This window comes from Schistocerca serialis, chromosome 2, assembly GCF_023864345.2.
Source record: "Schistocerca serialis cubense isolate TAMUIC-IGC-003099 chromosome 2, iqSchSeri2.2, whole genome shotgun sequence".
Lineage (NCBI taxonomy): Eukaryota > Metazoa > Arthropoda > Insecta > Orthoptera > Acrididae > Schistocerca > Schistocerca serialis.
In genome coordinates, this window is record NC_064639.1 from 818,316,970 (window position 1) to 818,339,934 (window position 22,965).

At 39.5% G+C, this 22,965-nt stretch overlaps 1 protein-coding gene across 6 annotated transcripts in view; it reads left to right on the top strand.

Annotated features, from left to right (window-relative positions):
• The window catches only part of LOC126458067 (activating signal cointegrator 1 complex subunit 2), a 158,974-nt gene that overhangs the window by 55,686 nt on the left and 80,323 nt on the right, over nucleotides 1-22,965 (top strand). The gene's annotated exons all lie outside the window — the stretch shown is intronic.

A 22,965-nucleotide genomic window follows, 5' to 3' on the forward strand; every position in this document is an offset into this window, starting at 1 on the left:
GTATAAAAAGTTTACAGAGAATGGGTGTTTGTGCAAAGGGAAAAGTTCTGGACGGCCGAGAACGAGTGATGAAAATGTAGCACGCATCCAGCAAGCATTTGTTCGCAGCCCAGGAAAATCGACTCGCAGAGCTAGCAGAGAGCTGCAAATTCCACAATCAACTGTATGGAGAGTCCTACGAAAAAGGTAAGTTATGAAACCTGAACGTCAACTACCTGAGGCGATGGATCGGCTGCCAGGCGGCCTGTGACAGAGCACTTCATCACTGGCCTCCAAGAAGCCCTGATCTTACCCCCTGCGATTTTTTTCTTATGGGGGTATGTTAAGGATATGGTGTTTCGGCCACCTCTCCCAGCCACCATTGATGATTTGAAACGAGAAATAACAGCAGCTATCCAAACTGTTACGCCTGATATGCTACAGGAAGTGTGGAACGAGTTGGAGTATCGGGTTGATATTGCTCGAGTGTCTGGAGGGGGCCATATTGAACATCTCTGAACTTGTTTTTGAGTGAAAAAAAAAAAAAAACCTTTTTAAATACTCTTTGTAATGATGTATAACAGAAGGTTATATTATGTTTCTTTCATTAAATACACATTTTTAAAGTTGTGGTATTCTTTTTGAATCACCCTGTATAATTAAAATCGTGTAACCATTGTAAAAACAAGTGTAACATGACGTACACCTTAAATTTATGATTCATTGATTCGCTCATCAAGAGTTTCGGTCCCCTCATCATGGGTGTTGGTCAGTGAAAGTGATCAAGTCAATAAAGCACTATATTTTTAATAGTATCTTTTTTGATAAAATGAGAAACATTTGTAGAACACATATTTTGTCTGTAATTACAAAAGCTATTTGCAACTTAAAATTGACTCCTATTTTCTACACAACTTTTTCCCTAATGGTAATAGTAACATTTATACTGTTCAAGTCAGTATGACCCTGTTGTTGTTGTGTTGTTGTGGTCTTCAGTCCAGAGACTGGTTTGATGCAGCTCTCCATGCTACTCTATCCTGTGCAAGCTTCTTCATCTCCCAGTACCTACTGCAACCTACACCCTTCTGAATCTGCTTAGTGTATTCATCTCTTGGTCTCCCTCTATGATTTTTACCTTCCACACTGCCCTCCAATACTAAATCCGTGATCCCTGGATGCCTCAGAACTTGTCCTACCAACCGGTCCCTTCTTTTTGTCAAGTTGTGCCACAAACTCCTCTTCTCCCCAATTCTATTCAATACCTCCTCATTAGTTATGTGATCTACCCATCTAATCTTCAGCATTCTTCCGTAGCGCCACATTTCAAAAGCTTCCATTCTCTTCTTGTCCAAACTATTTATCGTCCATGTTTCACTTCCATACATGGCTACACTCCATACAAATACTTTCAGAAACGGCTTCCTGACACTTAAATCTATCCTTGATGTTAACAAATTCCTCCTCTTCAGAAATGCTTTCCTTGACATTGCCAGTCTACATTTTATATCCTCTCTACTTCGACGATCATCAGTTATTTTGCTCCCCAAATAGCAAAACTCCTTTATTACTTTAAGTGTCTCATTTCCTAATCTAATTCCCTCAGCATCATCCGACTTAATTCGACTACATTCCATTATCCTCGTTTTGCTTTTGTTGATGTTCATCTTATATCCTCCTTTCAAGACACTATCCATTCCATTCAACTGCTCTGCCTAGTCCTTTGCTGTCTCTGACAGAATTACAATGTCATCGGCGAACCTCAAAGTTTTTATTTCTTCTCCATGGATTTTAATACATACTCCGAACTTTTCTTTTGTTTCCTTCACTGCTTGCTCAATATACAGATTGAATAACATCGGGGAGAGGCTACAACCTTGTCTCACTCCTTTCCCAACCACTGCTTCCCTTTCATGTCCCTCGAGTCTTATAACTGCCATCTGGTTTCTGTACAAATTGTAAATAGCCTTTCGCTCCCGGTATTTTACTACTGTCACCTTAAGAATTGGAAAGAGAGTATTCCAGTCAACATTGTCAAAAGCTTTCTCTATGTCTACAAATGCTAGAAATGTAGGTTTGCCTTTCCTTAATCTTTCTTTTAAGATAAGTCGTATGGTCAGTATTGCCCTACGTGTTCCAACAGTTCTACGGAATCCAAACTGATCTTCCCCGAGGTCGACTTCTACTAGTTTTTCCATTCATCTGTAAAGAATTCGTGTTAGTATTTTGCAGCCATCACTTATTAAACTGATAGTTCGGTAATTTTCACATCTGTCAACACCTGCTTTCTTTGGGATTGGAATTATTATATTCTTCTGTCTCATACATCTTGCTCCCCAGATGGTAGAGTTTTGTCAGGACTGGCTCTCCCAAGGCTGTCAGTAGTTCTAATGGAATGTTGTCTACTCCTGGGGCCTTGTTTCAACTCAAGTTCTTCAGTGCTCTGTCATACTCTTCATGCAATATCATATCTCCTATTTCATCTTCATCCACATCCTCTTCCATTTCCATAATATTGTCCTCAAGTATATCGCCCTTGTATAGACCCTCTATTTACTTCTTCCACTTTCCTGCTTTCCCTTCTTTGCGTGGAACTGGGTTTTCATCTGAGCTCTTGATATTCATGCAAGTGGTTCTCTTTTCTCCAAAGGTCTGTTTAATTTTCCTGTAGACAGTATCTATCTTACCCCTAGTGAGATAAGCCTCTACATCCTTCCACTTGTCCTCTAGCTGTCCCTACTTAGCCATTTTGCACTTCCTGTCGATCTCATTTTTGAGACGTTTGTATTCCTTTTTGCCTGCTTCATTTACTGCATTTTTATATTTTCTCCTTAGTATGACCCTAAAAGAATTAATACATTCTGTGGAGTTTACTGCCACATTGTCTTGATAGTGTTGATAGCATACAGCAGAAATAAGCCACAATTTTGTTTTTGTTTACTTAAGTGAAAAGCACCATTGCTAATTTCAAAGTTAGATAATCATTGTCAGGCCACTTGCATACATTCATCAAAACATATGTGTGAGTTGCTATGCAATTACCGCCAGAAACATTGGTATTCATCATTTTTCTGTTATGAACAATATTAATGTTGTGCTTCATGTTTTCACATACACACGCTGTGGTCTTCATTATTGTTCATGTTTGTTGGGTAACAACACAATTTTTTTCAATAACGCAACCAGAACTAAATGGTGGTTCATTGCTTTACAGTATCAACATACTGTATCACATAACAATCACATTTCAACAATAATATCATTATTTGAAACAAAAGAGCATTTCACTTGTATATTGTGAAGAATTTTATTTTCATGTAACCACACACATGTTATCAACAACTGACTTATTTTGCATTATTGGATACATGAAATTCTGTTGGCAAAGAGTCCCGTGGGTTGCTTGACAGCTGTAATATTGTAATTTATTTCGTGAATAGTCATCACGATAACAAAAAAACCTACCTGTTTTGTTGTTGAGGTATATAGTTGGAAAGGCAAATCTCAAAAATCTTTTGGGATAAGGAAAGGGAGCGGAATATATTTTTGGTGACAGTATTATTAGAAACATCTTGTGTGCTTTGATAAGAGATTATAGAAGAAAGTCAGTACACCGACAGATTCTCAACATTTTGTATTATTTCGAAAAATTCGGTAAAAGTAATTTCCAAATTGTATAATACTGGATGTAACGTGATTGTCAATACTATTTTGGAAAATTGGGTACAAATCATTCCCAGGCTGTTTAATCCTAGAAGTAATCTGTCGATGAATGGTTATTAGGGTTTTGAAGTCAATGTCCATTGAGACAGTAAATTCCAAGTAAACCAGCAAAATATGAGATAAAAATATGGACACTTTGTGGTACTGGAGCTTCCTACATACAGGAAGTGCAAATTTATGTACACAAAACAACAAGAACAGCATCAGAAAAAAATAAAAATATGATAGCTGTGCTTGATCTTACCAGTGACCTAAGAGGTGAAACTTCAACTTGTTATGACTTTCCTCTTATGATTTAGGACAGCAGCTGCTAAAAATAAATGTAAGGCTATTAGGCACTACATGAAAGACAAGTCGTAACTTCCACAGCAAATAACTAACAAGGAAGTTCGTAGATAGTCATTTTACTTCACAAGGGACACTGCTGTGGTTGGTTACATACCAAAGAAAAACAAAAATGTTATATGTGCAAGTTAGTTAGTTAGTCAGTTAGTTAATTATATGTTCTAGATACCATTTGCATGCTTCTTTTATCAAAATGATGTGAAATGAGTCAGTTTACATTATATGTATATATGATTATTGTTAACGTTAATGAACACATTATCAGTTTTTTCCTACTCACGCGGTCATTCTTAAAAACATGGTTTTTTTTTATGATAAAAATTTTTATTGGTGCATGTTGATCTCCCCTTTGAGCCACTGATGGCTTTAACAATGGGTAATACAAGTCAATTTTTCCCTGTAGTGTTGTAGGTATGTCCATCACTATTCTTTTCAAATTGCAGTGGATTGTTTGATGAATTTCATTAGCAAAAGTATGTAATGTGACAGCACAGTTAAAATGCCTAGCTCCTTGAAGAGGCACCTACTTGACATCTGTTGGTGGACACCACATATTATTCTTACTGCTGTCTTTTATCCAATCAGTACTTTCTTTCAAAGTGATGAGTTATGCCAGATAGTTAATACATCTACGTACATACCCACAAGCCATTATGCAATACAGCAATGAGGGAAAAATGGCTTTCTATATGCCTCCGTATGAGCCGTAATTTTTCTTCTCTTGGCTTTATGGTCCTTATACAAAATGTAAATTGGCAGCAGTAAAATTGTTCTGCAGTCAGCTGACCCAAATGCTCATTTTCTAAATTTTCTCTATAAGAATATTACCTTCCTCACAGGGATTCCCATTTGAGCTTACAAAGCGTTTCCATAATACTCGCATTTTGATCGAACCTGCTAGTTACGATTGTAGCAGCAAGCCTCAGAATTACTTCGATGTCTTTCTTTCGTCTGATCTGCAGGGGTCCCAAACACTAGAGCAGTACTCAAGAATGGGTTCCATTAATGTACTGTATGCAGTTTCCTTTATAGAAGAGGTACACTTCCCTAAAATTCTCCCAGTAAACTGAAGTCAACCATTCATCTTCCCTTCTACGATCCTTACATGCTCATTCCATTTCGTACTGCATTTCAATGCTACACCTAGATATTTAATCAACATGACTGTGTCAAGCAACACACTGTTAATGCTGTATTCAAACATCACAAGTTTGTTTTTCTTACTCATCTCTATTAATGTGCCTTTTTATACATTTAGAGCATGTTCCCATCCATCAGACCAAATAGAAATGTTGTCCAGGACATCTTGTAGCCGCCTCCTGTCACATGATGATTACACTTTCTCCTACACTACAGCATCATTAACAGTCGTGGATTGCTGCTCATCCTCTCTGTCAAATCATTTACACGCATCAAAAAAAGTTTTGCATCACCTCAGTTCCAAGAGTTCTGGGCGCTGTACAGAAAATTGGAATAGAGATCAACATAAACATCATTTCTGCCCTTTTTATTGCTCATGAAAACCACACACTGCATGTTGTACCACTATACAGTGAACCTTCAGAGGTGGTGGTCCAGAATGCTGTACACACTGGTACCTCTAATATGCAGGAGCATGTCCTCTTGCGTTGATACATACCTGTATTCGTTGTGGCATACTATCCACAAGTTCATCATGGCATCGTTGGTCCAGATTGTCCCACTCCTCAATGGCGATTCAGCATAGATCCCTCAGAGTGGTTGGTGGGGCACATCGTCCATAAACAGCCCTTTTCAATCTATCCCAGGCATGTTCGATAGGGTTCATGTCTGGAGAACATGCTGGCCTCGCTAGTCGAGTAATCTTGTTATTCTGAAGGAAGTCATTCACAAGACGTGCGTGATGGAGGCACAAATTGTTATCCATGAAGACGAATTCCTTGCCAATATGCTGTCGATACGGTTGCACTATCGGTCGGAGGATGGCATTCACGTATCGTACAGCCGTTATGGCACCTTCCATGACCACCAGTGGCATACATCGGCCCCACATAATGCCACCCCAAAACAGCAGTGAACCTCCACCTTACTGCTCTTGGTGGGCAGTGTGTCAAGGCGTTCAGCCTGACTGGGTTGCCTCCAAACATGTCTCCGATGATTGATTGAAGGCATATGTGACACTCATCGGTGAAGAGAACATGATACCAATCCTGAGTGGTCCATTCGGCATGTTGTTGTACCCATGTGTACCGCACTGCATGGTGTCGTGGTTGGAAAGATGGACCTCGCCATGGACATCAGGAGTGAAGTTGCGCATCATGCAGCCTATTGCGCACAGTTTGAGTCATAACACGACGTTCTGTGGCTGCACGAAAAGCATTATTCAACGTGGCGGTGTTGCTGTCGGGGTTCCTCCGAGCCATAATCCATAGGAAGCGGTATGCGCTGCAGTAGTAGCCCTTAGGCGGCCTGATCGAGGCATGTCATCGACAGTTCCTATCTCTCTGTATCTCTCCATCGCTTTGGTTCACTCTGAGGCACCTGGACACTTCTCTTGATGAGAGCCCTTCCTGTCACTAAGTAGCAATGTGGATGCTATCGAACGGCAGTATTGACCGTCAAGGCATGGTTGAACTACAGACAACATGAGCCGTGTACTTTCTTCCTGGGGGAATGACTGGAACTGATCAGCTGTCGGACCCCCTCTGTCTAATAGGTACTGCTCATGCATGGTTGTTTACATCTTTGGGCAGGGTTAGTAACATCTCTGAACATTCAGAGGGACTGTGTCTGTGATACAGTATCGACAATCAATGTCTATCTTCAAGAGTTCTGGGAACTGGGGTGATGTAAAACTTTTTTTGATATGTGTATATAGATAGAGAACGAGCAGTGCCATCACATTTCCGTGGGCCTCTCCTGATGATACCTTTGTTTCTGATGAACACACCAGGACAGTGTATTTTGTTCTATTACTTAAAAAGTAATGGAGCCACTCACACACCTAGGTACATATTCCGTTCGCTTGAATCTTTGTTAACAGTTCTGCAGTGGTGCACTGCATCAAACACTTTCCAAAACTCTAGGGTTGTGGAGTCTACCTGTGGCCCTTCATCATGGTTTGCAGGATATCGTGTGAGAAAATCACAAACTGAGTTTCACATGAGTGCTGTATTCTAAATACATGCTGAATTGTGTGCAGAAGCTTTTCTGCCTCAATGAAACTTATTATATTTAAACTGTGCTCAATAATTCTGCAGCAAACTGATGTTATGGATATGTAACTTTGCCGTCTGTTCTGTTAACTTTCTATGTATGGGAGTCACCTGCACTTTTTCTCCGGTCACCTAGGACTTTGTGCAGGGAAAGAGATTCACAATAAATGCAAGCTAAGTAAAACAGAATTGGGATTCTGTGCAGATTTGTCTACTTACTTGTTTTCAACTCTTTCAGTTGCTTCTCAATGCCAGGGTTGCATACTCCTATTTCCTCCAATTGGGATTCTGTGTGATGGTGAATTGATGGCATGTCTTTACAGTCATCCTGTGTGAATGAGCTTTTAAATATCTTCTATTGCCACACCAGAATGGTCAACAAGTGGATTGATAATGCCTTCTACCTGCTTACATCCTTTTACATGAGAACAGAATTTTCACAGTTATCAGTAAGTTCGTTCACTAATGTATGACGGTGGAAGTTGTTGTAGGCATTGTACATCAATATTTTTATAGGTGCATGAATTTCTACTAATGCTTGCCTGTCGACAATTCACATCCTTTTTGAACCAAGAGTGCAATAATCTCTTCTTCGACAGCATTTTGTTATTAAACCATGGTGGGTCTTTTCCATCTTTAATACACATACTCGGCACATACTTTCCTAGAGTGCAATTTACAATCGGTTTAAACTTTGTCCATGAGTCACCTATGTCCAACTTATTTGAACCAAATGATGTCCATTCATTGTTTAAGCAGGAAGCTAACAACTGCTTGCTGCATATATATAATAGAGGGAAACATTCCACGTGGGAAAAATATATCTAAAAACAAAGATAATATGACTTACCAAATGAAAGGGTGGCAGGTCGATAGACACACAAACATACACACAAAATTCAAGCTTTCGCAACCAACGGTTGCTTCATCAGGAAAGAGGGAAGGAGAGGGAAAGACGAAAGGATGTGGGTTTTAAGGGAGAGGGTAAGGAGTCATTCCAATCCCGGGAGCGGAAAGACTTACCTTAGGGGGAAAAAAGGATGGGTATACACTCGCACACACACCCATATCCAGCCGCACATACACAGACACAAGCAGACATTTGTAAAGGCAAAGAGTTTGGGCAGAGATGTCAGTCGAGGCAGAACTACAGAGGCAAAGATGTTGTTGAAAGACAGGTGAGGTATGAGCGGGGGCAACTTGAAATTAGCAGAGGTTGAGGCCTGGCGGATAATGAGAAGAGAGGATATACTGAAAGGCAAGTTCCCATCTCCGGAGTTCTGACAGGTTGGTGTTAGTGGGAAGTATCCAGATAACCCTGACGGTGTAACACTGTGCCAAGATGTGCTGGGCGTGCACCAAGGCATGTTTAGCCACAGGGTGATCCTCATTACCAACAAACACTGTCTGCCTGTGTCCATTCATGCGAATGGACAGTTTGTTGCTGGTCATTCCCACATAGAAAGCTTCACAGTGTAGGCAGGTCAGTTGGTTAATCACGTGGGTGCTTTCACACGTGGCTCTGCCTTTGATTGTGTACACCTTCCTTGTTACAGGACTGGAGTAGGTGGTGGTGGGAGGGTGCATGGGACAGGTTTTACACCGGGGGCAGTTACAAGGGTAGGAGCCAGAGGGTAGGGAAGGTGGTTTGGGGATTTCATAGGGATGAACTAAGAGGTTACGAAGGTTAGGTGGACGGTGGAAAGACACTCTTGGTGGAGTGGGGAGGATTTCATGAAGGATGGATCTCATTTCAGGGCAGGATTTGAGGAAGTTGTATCCCTGCTGGAGAGCCACATTCAGAGTCTGACCCAGTCCCAGAAAGTATCCTGTCACAAGTGGGGCACTTTTGGGGTTCTTCTGTGGGAGGTTCTGGGCTTGAGGGGATGAGGAAGTGGCTCTGGTTATTTGCTTCTGTACCAGGTCGGGAGGGTAGTTGTGGGATGTGAAAGCTGTTTTCAGATTGTTGGTGTAATGGTTCAAGGATTCCGGACTGGAGCAGATTCGTTTGCCACGAAGACCTAGGCTGTAGGGAAGGGACCGTTTGATGTGGAATGGGTGGCAGCTGTCATAATGGAGGTACTGTTGCTTGTTGGTGGGTTTGATGTGGACGTACGTGTGAAGCTGGCCATTGGACAGATTGAAGTTAACGTCAAGGAAAGTGGCATGGGATTTGGAGTAGGACCAGGTGGATCTAATAGAACCAAAGGAGTTGAGGTTGGAGAGGAAATTCTGGAGTTCTTCTTCACTGTGGGTCCAGTCAGTGACAACTATTCTCTACACTCATTAATATTATCTGTTGCACGTGCCCTGTGTTTTTTGTTTTAAATTATTAAAAGTGTCGTCAAAGCTATTAAAAATTCAGAAATTTTCAGAAATATCTGTAAGAGGTTAGGAGAAGTTGAAAAAGTGTCAGATGTATTTCAGTTTCTCTTTACCTGACTCAACCAATATATTTCTTCCTGGTACATGTATCTTGTGAAAAGATCATGAAGGTAAAAAGCATGGAGAATTGAGCTTACACAGAGGTTTACCAGCAGTCGTTCTTACTGTGAAACATTCATGACTGGAACAGAAAAAGGGGAAATTGCAGTGGCACCCAAACTACCTTCCACCACACACCAAACAAAAAAGCGAGTATATTTCATTGCCATCCAATTCTGAGTTATACTGAAAGTTTTAAGTCTGTAACTCATTGGAAAGTTAGTTTGAAATCAAAATGTGTACCAGGCAAGAAAGCGACCTAATAGAAACTTGTTAATGCAACAATGTAACACTATTAGCCATTGAGTGGGTGTACGTGCATATGAAGTGCTCCACTCACAAATAACATTGTTTTGCACTGTTCCATTGTTGTTTTAGAATTGCAATCTGGTACCTTTTACTTCAGCTAACACAGTAGTAATTTGTGTTGTCATGTGTCCGAATTAGCAACAGTAATATAAAATAAACTACAAGGTTGGTGAGAAAAAATTTATGATTTGTGCAAGAAAATGACCCAGATTCCAAGCTAGCAGCACAGACGGTTATCTACAGGATAATTTACCCTGGTAACGTAAAGACAGCTATTCTTTACGTGTGTACAAAGTATGCCGTGTGTCCACTTGTGTTATAGAAAATGACAAACCTATTCAAGGGTTAAAAAAAGTATGCAGCTGGACACAAAGATTGTAAGTCTCCCATTTTTTCAATAACTGTATGTGTAGGAATTTATTTTACAGTTTGTACGCAGTTTTAATAGTTTGGACTGTACTGACCGAAACAGTGTGACCCAAGTAGTTATCTGCAAAGTAAATTTTAACAAAGAAATGAGGTTAAATTGTCATCGTTTTTCTGACCAAGAATTATTGGCAGTTGACGATGACATTATGTAGGTAAACTCCAACTGTGAATGCACCAAATGTAAGTTCTGTGTCTTAACCACCATGCTAACCTACTCAGCCAGCAGAAAAGCTTTGTATGTAGATTGCCTCCTACAATAAATTAAGAATTATTGGTTGTAGACTACTGTGTTTGCATGGAAATAGGTCATACTTTCTTCCTAAAATTTAACGTAAAAAGAATCACGGCGAGGCCTATAATCAGTGTTTTTTTTTTTCCCCCACCCACCCCCACCCCCTCGGCTCATAAATCATTAACTTCAAATTATATGTATATGTATCTTGCAGGTTGAAATTAATACCGCTACAAGTTGCTGCAGTTACTTTTGTAAAACAGCAAATATTTAAGAAGAAAATAGCAGAAAATCTTATATCTTGTTCGCAGATACAATAGCTGTCCTTGACCAAAGAAAAGCAACTTGGTTTCACAAAAGCGCATCAGTTTGTGCCTGCCAGTACCCAAATCAAGCACAATCACTTCTCACCGTCTCAGCATCATTAAAGTCTGATTCTTCATCCTCATTAGACGATCCAGAATGCAATGACAAACTTACTTTTTTGCATAGCTTATAACTTGAAGTTAAAGTGTCGCTGTGTTACTAGTAAGCTCCTTTCCTATCATCACTCACAAACAAAACGTCTTCAACTTTGAGCTTCCTTACACTTTCTCTTCAATTAGTCAAGTCATGAGACCTTTCAATACACAAAACCTGTACTGTTAGTGATGAGATATCCTTTGTTGTGATATTATGAAAAGGATAGTTGCTGCTCACCATAAAGCGGAGATCCTGAGTCACAGAAAGGTACAACAAAAAGACTGTCAGAAAGTTAGCTTTCAGCCAACAAGGCCTTTGTTAAAAATAGAGCACACACACACACACGCACGACCACAGGATCTGGCAGCTGGAGCCAGTTTTTTTCCTGGAGACACCTGAATGCTTCTTATAGGTAAAACACCTGCTGTTAAATGTGTCTGTAGGGACTATTCAAAACTGTAACTACACAGAATACACTTTAAATAAACTAAATATATTATTTGGAATGACTGACATGTTACCCACAAAACAAATACTTTTTCTAAATGAAACATAGTTTTACGCTTTACTTAAGCATGCGCTCAATTTGTTTACCATCAACTGCAAGGCTCATTTTCTGCCACTGTTCGAGGGATACATGAAGAGATGAAAGTACATTGGATGATATGCCGTTGCCTGCTGTGGTGATTCAATGGTGCACATTGTCTCCTGTAGTTGGGCTTTCATCTTTCAGAGCTCTCCACAAAAAGAAATCGAGAGGAGTCAAATCAGGGTCGTCTCTGGCCATTGTACTGCAGCATTCTGTCCTATCCAACAATCTTAAAACTTTTCATTTAGTACTTGTGTTGCAACATGGGAACAGTGATCTGGGGAACCATCGTGTTGGAGCCACATATGTTTACTATATGTTAACAATCCACAGTAGTTGGTGTTGTACCTGATGAAGACAGTGTGGATTGCTAGCTGCTCTGTAGTGCATGTTACATAAGTTTACATCACCATGGTTCATTAACATTACTTTGCTGGTAAAGAGCAAACATTGGAAAAAAGTAGTGTCATCTCCCACGCACTGTAGAACAAATTGACAGAATTCTATGTTGTTGTATTTATGGTCTCCAGTCCAGAGATTGGTTTGATGCGCTCCATGCTACTCTATCCTGTGTGAGCTTCTTCATCTCCAAGTAACTTCTGCAAACTACATCCTTCTAAATCAGTATAGTGTATTCATCACTTGGTCTCTCTGTACGATTTTTACCCTCCACGCTGCCCTCCAATACTAAATTGGTGATCCCTCGATGCCTCAGAACATGTCCTACCAACCGATCCCTTCGTCTAGTCAAGTTGTGCCGCAAATTCTTCTTCTCCCCACTTCAGTACCTTCTCATAAGTTATGTGATCTACCATCTAAGCTTCAGCATTCTTCTGTAGCTCCACATTTCGAAAGCTTCTATTCTCTTCCTATCTAAACTATTTATCATCCATGATTCAGTTCCATGCATGGCTACACTCCATAATAATACTTTCAGAAAAGACTTCCTTACTCTTAAATCTATTTTCGATGTTAACGAATTTCTCTTCTTCAGAAACACTTTCATTGCCATTGCCAGTCTACATTTTATATCCTCTCTACTTCGACCATCATCAGTTATTTCCTTCCCAAACAGCAAAACTCATTTACTACTTTAAATGTCTCCTTTACTAATCTAATTCCCTCAGCATCACCCGATTTAATTTGACTACATTCCATTATCCTTATTTTGCTTTTGTTGATGTTCATCTTATATCCTCCTTTCGAGACACTGGCCATTCTGTTCAACTGCCCTTCCAAGTCCTTTGCTATCTCCGACAGAATTACAGCATCATTGGTGAACCTCAAAATTTTTATTTCTTCTCCATGGATTATAATTCCTACTCCAAATTTTTCTTTTGTTTCTTTTACTGCCCGCTCAGTATACAGATTGAATAACATCGAGGAGAGGCTACAACCCTGTCTCACTCCCTTCCCAACCACTGCTTCTCTTTCATGACCCTCGACTGTTGTAACTGCCATCTGGTTTCTATACAAGTTGTAAGTAGCATTTCACTCCCTGTATTTTACCCCTACCACCTTCAGAATTTGAAAGAGAGTATTACAGTCAGCACTGTCAAAAGATTTCTCTCAGTCTACAAATGCTATAACTGTAGGTTTGCCTCTCCTGAATCTATCTTCTAAGATAATTCATATGGTCAGTATTGCCTCATGTATTCCAACATTTCTATGGAATACAAACTGATCTTCCCTGAGGTCGGCTTCTACCAGTTTTTCCATTTGTCTGTAAAGAATTCGTGTCCGTATTTTGTAAATGTAATTTATTAAACTGATGGTTTGGTAATTTCTACACCTGTCGACACCAGCTTTCTTTGGGATTGGAATTATTATATTCTTCTTGGAGTCTGAGGGTATTTAACCTGTCTCATACATCTTGCTCACCAGATGGCAGAATTTTGTCAGGGCTGGCTCTCCAAAGGCTATCAGTAGTTCTAATGGAATGTTGTCTACTCCTGGGGCCTTGTTTTGACTTACGTCTTTCAGTATCATATCTCCCATTTCATCTTTATCCACGTCCTCTTCCATTTCCATAATTTGCCCTTGAGGAGATCATCTTTGTGTAGACCTTCTATATACTCCTTCCATCTTTCTGCTTTCCCTTCTTTGCTTAAGATTGGTTTTCCATCTGAGCTCTTGATATTCATGCAGGTGGTTCTCTTTTCTCCAAAGATCTCTTTAATTTTCCTGTAGGCAGTGTCTGTCTTACCCCTAGCGATACATGCTTTTACATCCTTACATTTGTCCTGTAGCCATCCCTGCTTAGCCATTTTTCACTTCCTGTTGATCTGCTTCATTTACTGCATTTTATATTTTCTCCTTTCATCAATTAAATTCAATATCTCTTCTATTACCCAATGATTTCTAACATCTTTCGTCCTTTTATCTCCTTGATCCTCTGCTGCCTTCACTATTTCCTCTGTCAAAGCCACCCATTCTTCCTCCACTGAATTTCCTTCCCCCATTCTTGCCAGTCATTCCCTAATGCTCTCTCTGAATCTCTCTACAACTTCTGGTTCGTCCAGTTTATCCAGGTCCCATCTCCTCAAATTCCCACCTTTTTGCAGTTTCTTCAGTTTTAATCTACAGTTCGTAACCAATAGATTGTGGTCAGAGTCCACATCTGCCCCTGGAAATGTCTTACAGTTTAAAACTTGGTTCCTAAATCTCTGTCTTACCATTATATTATCTGTCTGAAATCTTAGTGTCTCCAGGCCTCTTCTCCATGCATACAACCTTCTTTCATGATTCTTAAACCAAGTGTTAGCTATGATTAAGTTATGCACTGTGCAAAATTCTACTAAACGGCTTCCTTTTTCATTCGTTACCCCAGTCCTTATTCACCTACTACTTTTCCTCCTCTTCCTTTTCCTACTATCGAATTCCAGTTTCCCATGACTTTTAAATTTTCATCTCCCTTCACTATCTGAATAATTTCTTTTATATCATCATACATTTCTTCAATCTCTTCATCATCTGCGGAGCTAGTTGGTATATAAACTTGTACTACTGTGGTAGGTGTGGGCTTCTTGTCTATCTTGGCTACAATAATGCATTCATGCATTCACTATGCCATTCGTAGTAGCTTACCCGCACTCCTATTTTTTTATTCATTATTAAACCTACTCCTGCATTACCCCTGTTTGGTTTTGTATGTATAACCCTGTATTCACCTGACCAGAAGTCTTGTTCCTCCTGCCACTGAACTTCACTAATTCCCACTATATCTAACTTCAACCTATCCATTTCCCTTTTTAAATTTTCTGACCTACCTGCTCGATTAAGGGATCTGACATTCCACAATCCGATCCAGAGAATGCCAGTTTTGTTTCTCCTGATAACGACGTCCTTCTGAGTAGTCCCTGCCTGGAGATCTGAATGGGGACTATTTTACTCTAGAAATTTTACTTCCGGGATATTTTAGCCAAGAGGATGCCATCATCATTTAACAATACAGTAAAGTTGCATGCCCTAGGGAAAAATTACAGCCGTAGTTTCCCCTTGCTTTCAGTTATTCGCAGTACCAGCACAGCAAGGTCGTTTGGGTTAATGTTGCAAGGCCAGATCAGTCAATCATCGAGACTGTCGCCCCTGCAACTACTGAAAAGGCTGCTACACTTCTTCAGGAACCACACGTTTGTCTGGCCTCTCAACAGATAACTGTCCGTTGTGGTTACAGCTACGGTACAGCTATCTGTATCACTGAGGCACGCAAGCCTCCCCCACCCACGGTAAGATCCATGGTTCATGAGGGGCAGAATTCTGTATGGTGTTTGAAATCATGTCCACCAAGCGCCTGATGTAGTGACATTTGACACAGATGGAATTTATGTCTCTGCAAGATGTAAAAGATACTTGTCTGTTTCATCCTGCATTCCTTGACAAAAAGAAGTAGTCTTTGCATTTCAGCGTGCTCTAGCATCAATACTGCTCGCCATAAAATCAAACCAGGGGGTTTTGCAGGAAATTTTGTCTACTTTAATTTTGCTGGGAGTGGTCATCTTTGGAAAATGATATAAAAAATCTTGAAAATGTGTGAAAATTTTGAGGTTTCTTTGCATTTTTTGATATGCAGCTGACCTCCTACAAGGCAGCAGACATGAAATTTGGATTCAGCACACCCAAAAAACATATAGAGCCATTGAGAAAAAAGTTTCCATGTTTTTGTTACATAAACAGCTGTTTTGAGCACCAGTCGACTGGACTGTCCAGAGTACAAAAAAGAAAAGACACCTGGAGATGATAGGGTTTTAATAAAATTCATTAACTCTGTAAGGAAATCATACAAAAGGAATTTGCAATAATGTAGAGAACTTCTGCAGAAGAAGACCATTTCCGAAAACTATAAGGAAACCATACTAAAGGAACTTGCAATGCAGAACAGCCACAGAAAAAGGCAATTTCCCAAAACTTAAACAATGCTGTAATTATTTTACAAACTATACCCTATAAACTACACGATACCATAAATCACATCAAAAGCTTACCGTACTAAAAATGGAAGATGTGTCTCATGTTTGTAAAACAAATGGCCTAAGTGAAAAATTTACCACCTGCATTATTACATCAACTCTTCACTTTTAAATTGTGTTTCCACAAAAAAAAGAAAACCTATAACAATAAGGGAAATAACCAGTTTTTGATTATAATGTAATTGAATGGATAAAAAAATCTACTCGCCAAGCGGCAGCAGGACGACACACATATAAAAGGTATTAAAGGTCTTCTGCCAGAAGAAGGAACCACTGGCTCTAAAAGCTGCAGACATTAATAACTTTTATACATGTATTCTTCTGCCACCACTTGGTGAGTAGATTTTTTAGTTATCTAATTACGAGGGCCATTCAGAAAGTAACCTCCGGTTGATTTAAAAAAAATACACCAAGTTAAATAAAAATATTTTAATATATACATCTTACAACTACATCTTTGCACTATTTTTCTACATAGTCTCCATAGCGATTGAGGCACTTATCGTATCTCTTCACAAGCTTTGAAATTCCTTCTGCATAAAAATCACCCGCTTGTGCCTGGAGCCAGCCTGTGACTGCATCTTTGAGCTCTTTGTCGTCATCAAACCGCTGTGACCCGAGCCATTTCTTCAAATGCATGAAGAGGTGATAATCACTTGGCGCCAGGTCTGGGCTGTAAGGTGGATGGTTCATAACATCCCACTTGAAGGACTCAAGAAGGGCCGTTGTTCTGCGAGCAGAGTGAGGACAGGCGTTATCGTGCAAAAAAGCAAAAAAACGATACCGGAAGTCAGCATACCACGGCGTTTGTTCTTCATAGCCCGTCGTAACTTTTTTATTGTTTCACAGTACACGTCTTGATTAATGGTCGTACCACGTTCCATGAATTCAACCAACAACACCCCTTTGGCATCCCAAAACACCGTTGCCATCAGTTTTCTGGCAGAAAAATCTTGCGAGGCTTTTCTTGGTTTGGTAGGCAAATTTGAATGTGCCCACATCTTTGATTGTTCTTTTGTCTCAGGGTTCACGTACTTAATCCAGGTTTCGTCACCGGTCACGATTCTGTTTAACAATGGTTCTCCTTCGTCCTCATAACGCGACAGAAAGTCTAATGCAGAGGCCATTCTTTGAGTTTTGTGGTGGTCGGTAAGAATTTTGGGCACCCATCGTGCACAGAACTTACGGTAACCCAATCTTGCTGTCACTATCTCGTACAAGAGAGTCTTAGAAATCTGTGGAAAACCAGTAGACAACTCCGACATTGAGAAACGTCGATTTTCACGAACTTTTGCATCAACTGTCTGAACGAGTTCGTCATTCACCAATGATGGTCTACCACTGCTCTCTTCATCATGAACGTTTTCTCGTCCACTTTTAAATAAACGTATCCATTCACGGACAACTCCTTCACTCATAACTCTTGGTCCGTACACGGCACAAAGCTCACGATGAATAGCTGCTGCAGAATATCCTTTGGCTGTAAAAAACCTTATGACAGCACGCACTTCACATTTGGCGGGGTTTTCTATTGCAGCACACATTTCAAACTGCCACAAAAACTAAACTAGCGCAGGTACGACGTTCACTCGACCACGGCTTGATGCCGACTGACCTGTTGAGTGCGTGAACGCACAGATGGCGTCGCTACTCCCCCCACAACCCGCACTGTGACCAATCGGAGGTTACTTTCTGAACCGCCCTCGTACTTTGTATAATCATAAGGGGCAATTCTAGAATGAACACAAGGGGAATAAAGGTTTAATGCCAGAAGATGAGACTACTACTTAAAATGTGTAACTTTCAATTCCTCACCTGAATTACATGTATGTTGTAAAAAAAACTCCAAATACCAAAAAAAGTCATAAGAGTAGCAAAAATAGTACGTAATAATACATTTGTAATTCAACAAATGAATCAAAGGCTATATGGAGTGTTATAAAAAACTGGTGAAAACAGAGCATCATGTAAAAATATGAAATTATCAAAAGAAAATAAAAGGGCAACAAACCCTTTACCAATAGCCTACACACTTAACAACTGTTTCATAGTTGTTGCAGAGTTTATGATCAAATCAATCATAAATAAGCATACACCATCCAATAAATACTGTGTAAAATAAGCACATGTAATAGGTCAGCGTTCATCAGCACTGTCACACAAGATGAAGTAGCAAAAGCAATAGAAGGACTAAAGAAGGCAATCTCTGCAGACATTGATGACGTCCCTGAAACAGTCTTAAAGAAGACTCCTGTAAACCTAGTTGAATTCTTGTTACTGCTCACTTCAAGCAGGCCCTTTCGCTCAAGATCTGAAACCTTCTAATGTAATTTCAGAATATAAAAAAACTGCAGGCCCATAACAGTTTCCTCTTGCATTTCAAATACATTAGGAAAATTTATGTATGACAAACATATAAAAACAAAATCCTAGGTAATAAACAATACAAATTCAGAAATGGAAGACAGTAATGCGTGTGTTCATAAATTTTATAGTGTGTCTGATGGACAAGAAAGAGGGATCAACGGGAGTATTTATTGATGTGTTTAAAGCTGTGAAGATGGAGAATAATTATATTCTGCTGCCATAACATGAAACGTATCATATTCAAAGCCTGTCCAGCTCTATCTGGTCCTTTCTGAGCAGCTGTAAGCAGTAAAACATGAAACTCATTAATGTAATCTTAAAACTATTTCAGAACACTTGTTGGAGAACAATCAAACCAGTGGAAAAATGCTCCTGTCAGAGCACAGAAAAGGCAAGTATGTACCTCTTCAAAAGACTGTGACAGAAAAGTTGTGAACCAGCTGCCTCAATCCTAATTCTGTCTTTTACCCAGTCTGTCTTCGTAGTTAAGCCTTTATACTTAGCGTCTCCTTCCCACTGCCACTGTCTGTATATGTCTCTATCCCACTGTTTCCTTTTACTCCCATTGTTTCACTGTATATCCCATGCCACTGTCTCCACCATACCGTGGCAGCTCAAAAATTCTGGGGAGGGGTACCAACGTACTTTTATAACCTACACCCAAACTTTTTTTTCTGAAATGTGCTCTCCTGCCAGTCTGGGTGGGTCCAGGTCCCTAAGCCTATGTACAGTCTCCACTGATCTTTCATTTTCATTTCTATTGTCTCCTATCTTTTGTGTCCACTGCTTCTCTGTGCATCCATCTCTCTTCTGCTTTTGTACTGCTGCTTTGTCTCACTGACCATCAGTGTCTCCTCCCACTTTGGCTCCCACTGCTATGGCCTTCTTCCATCTCTCTTTTTCTTTCGCTGCCACCTTCTCTTTCACACCATCATTGTTTCCCCTCTCTTTTTCTCTCCCTGACACCCCCCCCCCCCCCCCCCCAGCTGGTTCCCCATTTTCTTGACAGAATCTTTCAAATAGGATCTTATGCAACTTCTTTGTGCTCTGAGAGGAGCATTTTTCCAATGGTTCCCTTTTTTTCCTTGCTGTAGGAGGGTGTGCTGATTATATACAATGAATTCCACAGGTCAGTAAAGTTTTGACAGTTTATTAGAATATTTCAACACATTTATATGCTTTGACATCTATAAACAACAAATGAGTATGTATAATGTAAGGTAAACACAAAATTGTTGGCTTTACTTTTGTTCTGGATACTTTGCACATCAATCGCAATTAATCAAAAATGCCTGGCTTATGATTGTGTCTTAAAAGAGTAAAAATGTCATTAGAAATATTTTACTGAATTTGCAGTCTTTTCAGTTTTACATAATTTTTTATGTCATTTTAAGTTCTTTCCAGGCGTGCTAAAACCTGCAGTTCCACATTGGGCATATTTGTATAGCCTTCAGGTGCCCATTATAAAGACACAGTGTGTCATAATGTTTTATTAGTGAAAAAATGCTGACTAAATCATAGTTTGGTGATCTCTGAATCCTTGCAATGAAAGTAGAACCTCTCACCATGTTATTTAAAACTAAAATTACACCTCATACTAGATATTACATCCTTAATTTACGTGCATATGTATGGTAACATTGGACCTTTTTATCTCAGCAACAGATAATGATATTGAAAAAGTTTCAAAGTTGCCTCAGAACCTCATCTTAAGAGCATATGGTAAAAATTTAGATATTTGGTCGTGAGTAGAAATTATGGTAGTGGCAGCCCCCACAATTGGTACTTTTTGTGCCCAAAAGTCATGGTTTTTCATAATTTTCTCAGAAACTGCCCATGAACAAATGTTGCTTTTATAATGAGCCTGAGGTTCATACTGGACCACACGTAAAGTAAGAGAGCCAACAGATTCACTAAATTTGCCAGGGTTGAAGTAACTGTATAATTTTTAAATTTTACTGTAGGATAGGTATACAAATGGTTTCTAGGCTAAGGGACATCCAAAACACTTGACACCTTATCTCTGTGTACAGTAGAACCTGAAGGTATGACCCCCTGAAAAATCAGATTTTTGCACGCACCTTTTTCGAACATATTGGTACCGTGCACAGACAAATCGAATACTTTGACCCCTAAGGATCAATAATGAGGCCACTTTTTTTTTTTTTTTTTTTTTTTCTTCATCATTGAAGACTAAGCTTAAATGTCGATAATAAAAAAATCATATTTCCAGAAGAAAACACAGTTCTATTAAAGGGAGAAATAAGAAGAATTATAGCAGTCAGGAAATACTGTTACATAACAACCAGGCACAGAACAAACTGTCTTTAATAAATAGTAAAAAAACTGTTGCCCTAGACCTTCACAGTGCTGTGGACAAGGATATGTACATCCAGTCCTCTCTATTAGCAATTACTCATTGGATAACAGCACAGAAACCAAATTCTTAGGATTATGGCTGCAGCGTAATGTAAAATGGAATAAGCATATAGCATATTGTAATACAAAACTGAGTCAGACCTGTTACCTTCTTTGCTCACTAAAACTATGCTGTAGTGAGAAAACAGTAAAAAGTGCATATCGGACCTCCTTTCATTCTCACCTTAAATATAGGAAATACTAAAGCAGCTATCAGTACATTCAGGCTTCAGAAAAGGACCATTAGAATTACGTTTTGATTCAAACTTAGAGACTAATTTAAAGCTCTGTTTAAAACTCAGGTATTTTTCCTTACCATCTATCTACATTACAGAAACTGTTATGTTTAAAATAAATGTCATAGGTGAAACAGTCGATTTGTGATCATTTATCAGACAAAACAAAACTTACAGATGATTCAAATCAACACATCCCTGTGTCAAAGTGGTTTATAACAAATACCCCAAAACAAAACAAAATACTGAAGTCAAAACCTTTGGAGAATCTTTAAATTCATATTTACACTTTCACGGCTTTTACTCCATCAAAGAATGTTTAAAAAGTATGGAAAGCTCTAGTTGAGTATTATGGATTATTTAGAAATAAAGGAGATGGCTCACCAAAGGACAGAAACATTGCATCATTGACAGATGCACAAATAGAAGATACAGAGATTGGCTAGCTTTTGGAATGCGCTTGCTTTTTCCAACTGTAGGAAAAACATGCGCGCGTGCATATGCATGCACGCACGCACACACCTGTCTCCCTATCTTGTGCTCAGTCGACATGTAGGGGGACGGGTATGTACAGTGGAGTGTGTTTGTGTGCATGTTTTACCTACAGACATAAAAAGGAAGTGCATTCTGAAAGCTAACCAAGCTCTTTTGTTTATGTACCTATCAATGATGCAGTGCTTGTGCCTTTTGGTGAGTCGTCTCCTTTATTCCAAAATAATGTTTAAATGTATGAAGCTTATTATTTCTAATTTTAAATATGTATGTGTGAAAACCACTTTCATTTGTATATTAATGTCATTTTTGCTGTGGTTATAACTATGTCTTCCACACCAACCTGTTCTCTGATTCATTTGTGTTTTCCTGTCTCCCTTGGCAGTTGTCTCCAGTTCTCTCTCAATGCTCACTAAGCAGCACTGTTTTTGAATGACTTTTATATTTCAGAAATCCATGTCTGACTGTAAGAAGTTAAAATTGGTGACACACATCATTGTAAATTTTCTTTTTCAGACTCATAATGTTTTGGCTGATCAGTGTATAGTACACACAGTGTATATAATAATAGCTTATGAAATGTGGAAGAATAATATGGTGGGTAGTAAATATAACCATAAATAGGAGAATATTCAGTAAAAAGGTTCTGTGTGTTGAGTGGAGTTACAGGATATAACAGAAAGAAATCACAAGTAAGCCACATAACAATCGGACAACAAAGGGATGAGGTAGGAATATGAAGGACTAACCAAAATGAAAGGAGTGGCAATGATCTGGGAAGTAAAGATGATAGAGGGGAAGGGGATAGCAGCATTAGAAAGATTACTGTCGACAGTTTTTGATAGCTGAGGAAAGCTAAGAACACATTAGACAGAAAAAGTTTCAGCAACAAAATAGTAAAATGCTGATGCCAAAAGAGAGGACCCACTTCTTATTGTGTGTTAGAAGGGTAGACAATTTACTTTTACTGTGTTTCAGCCTATGTTGTGCAGAGTGTATAGGTTTTCAACATGTGCAACCTACCAGTGCTCATTCATTGTTACTGAAAGCTGTGTAGTCATTGTGTTAACATAAATGTCTTAAATGCTAAACTCTTCGCTAAACAGCTCCTCCACCTCATCATCATCATTGTCCCCCCCAGGGGGTCCACAACTCTTTTGTGGACACGTGCGTAGCGAGCACGGGACCCCGAGCTAATGTGGCCCTCCTTCCTTTCCGGGCTGCATACCTTCCCTTCCCT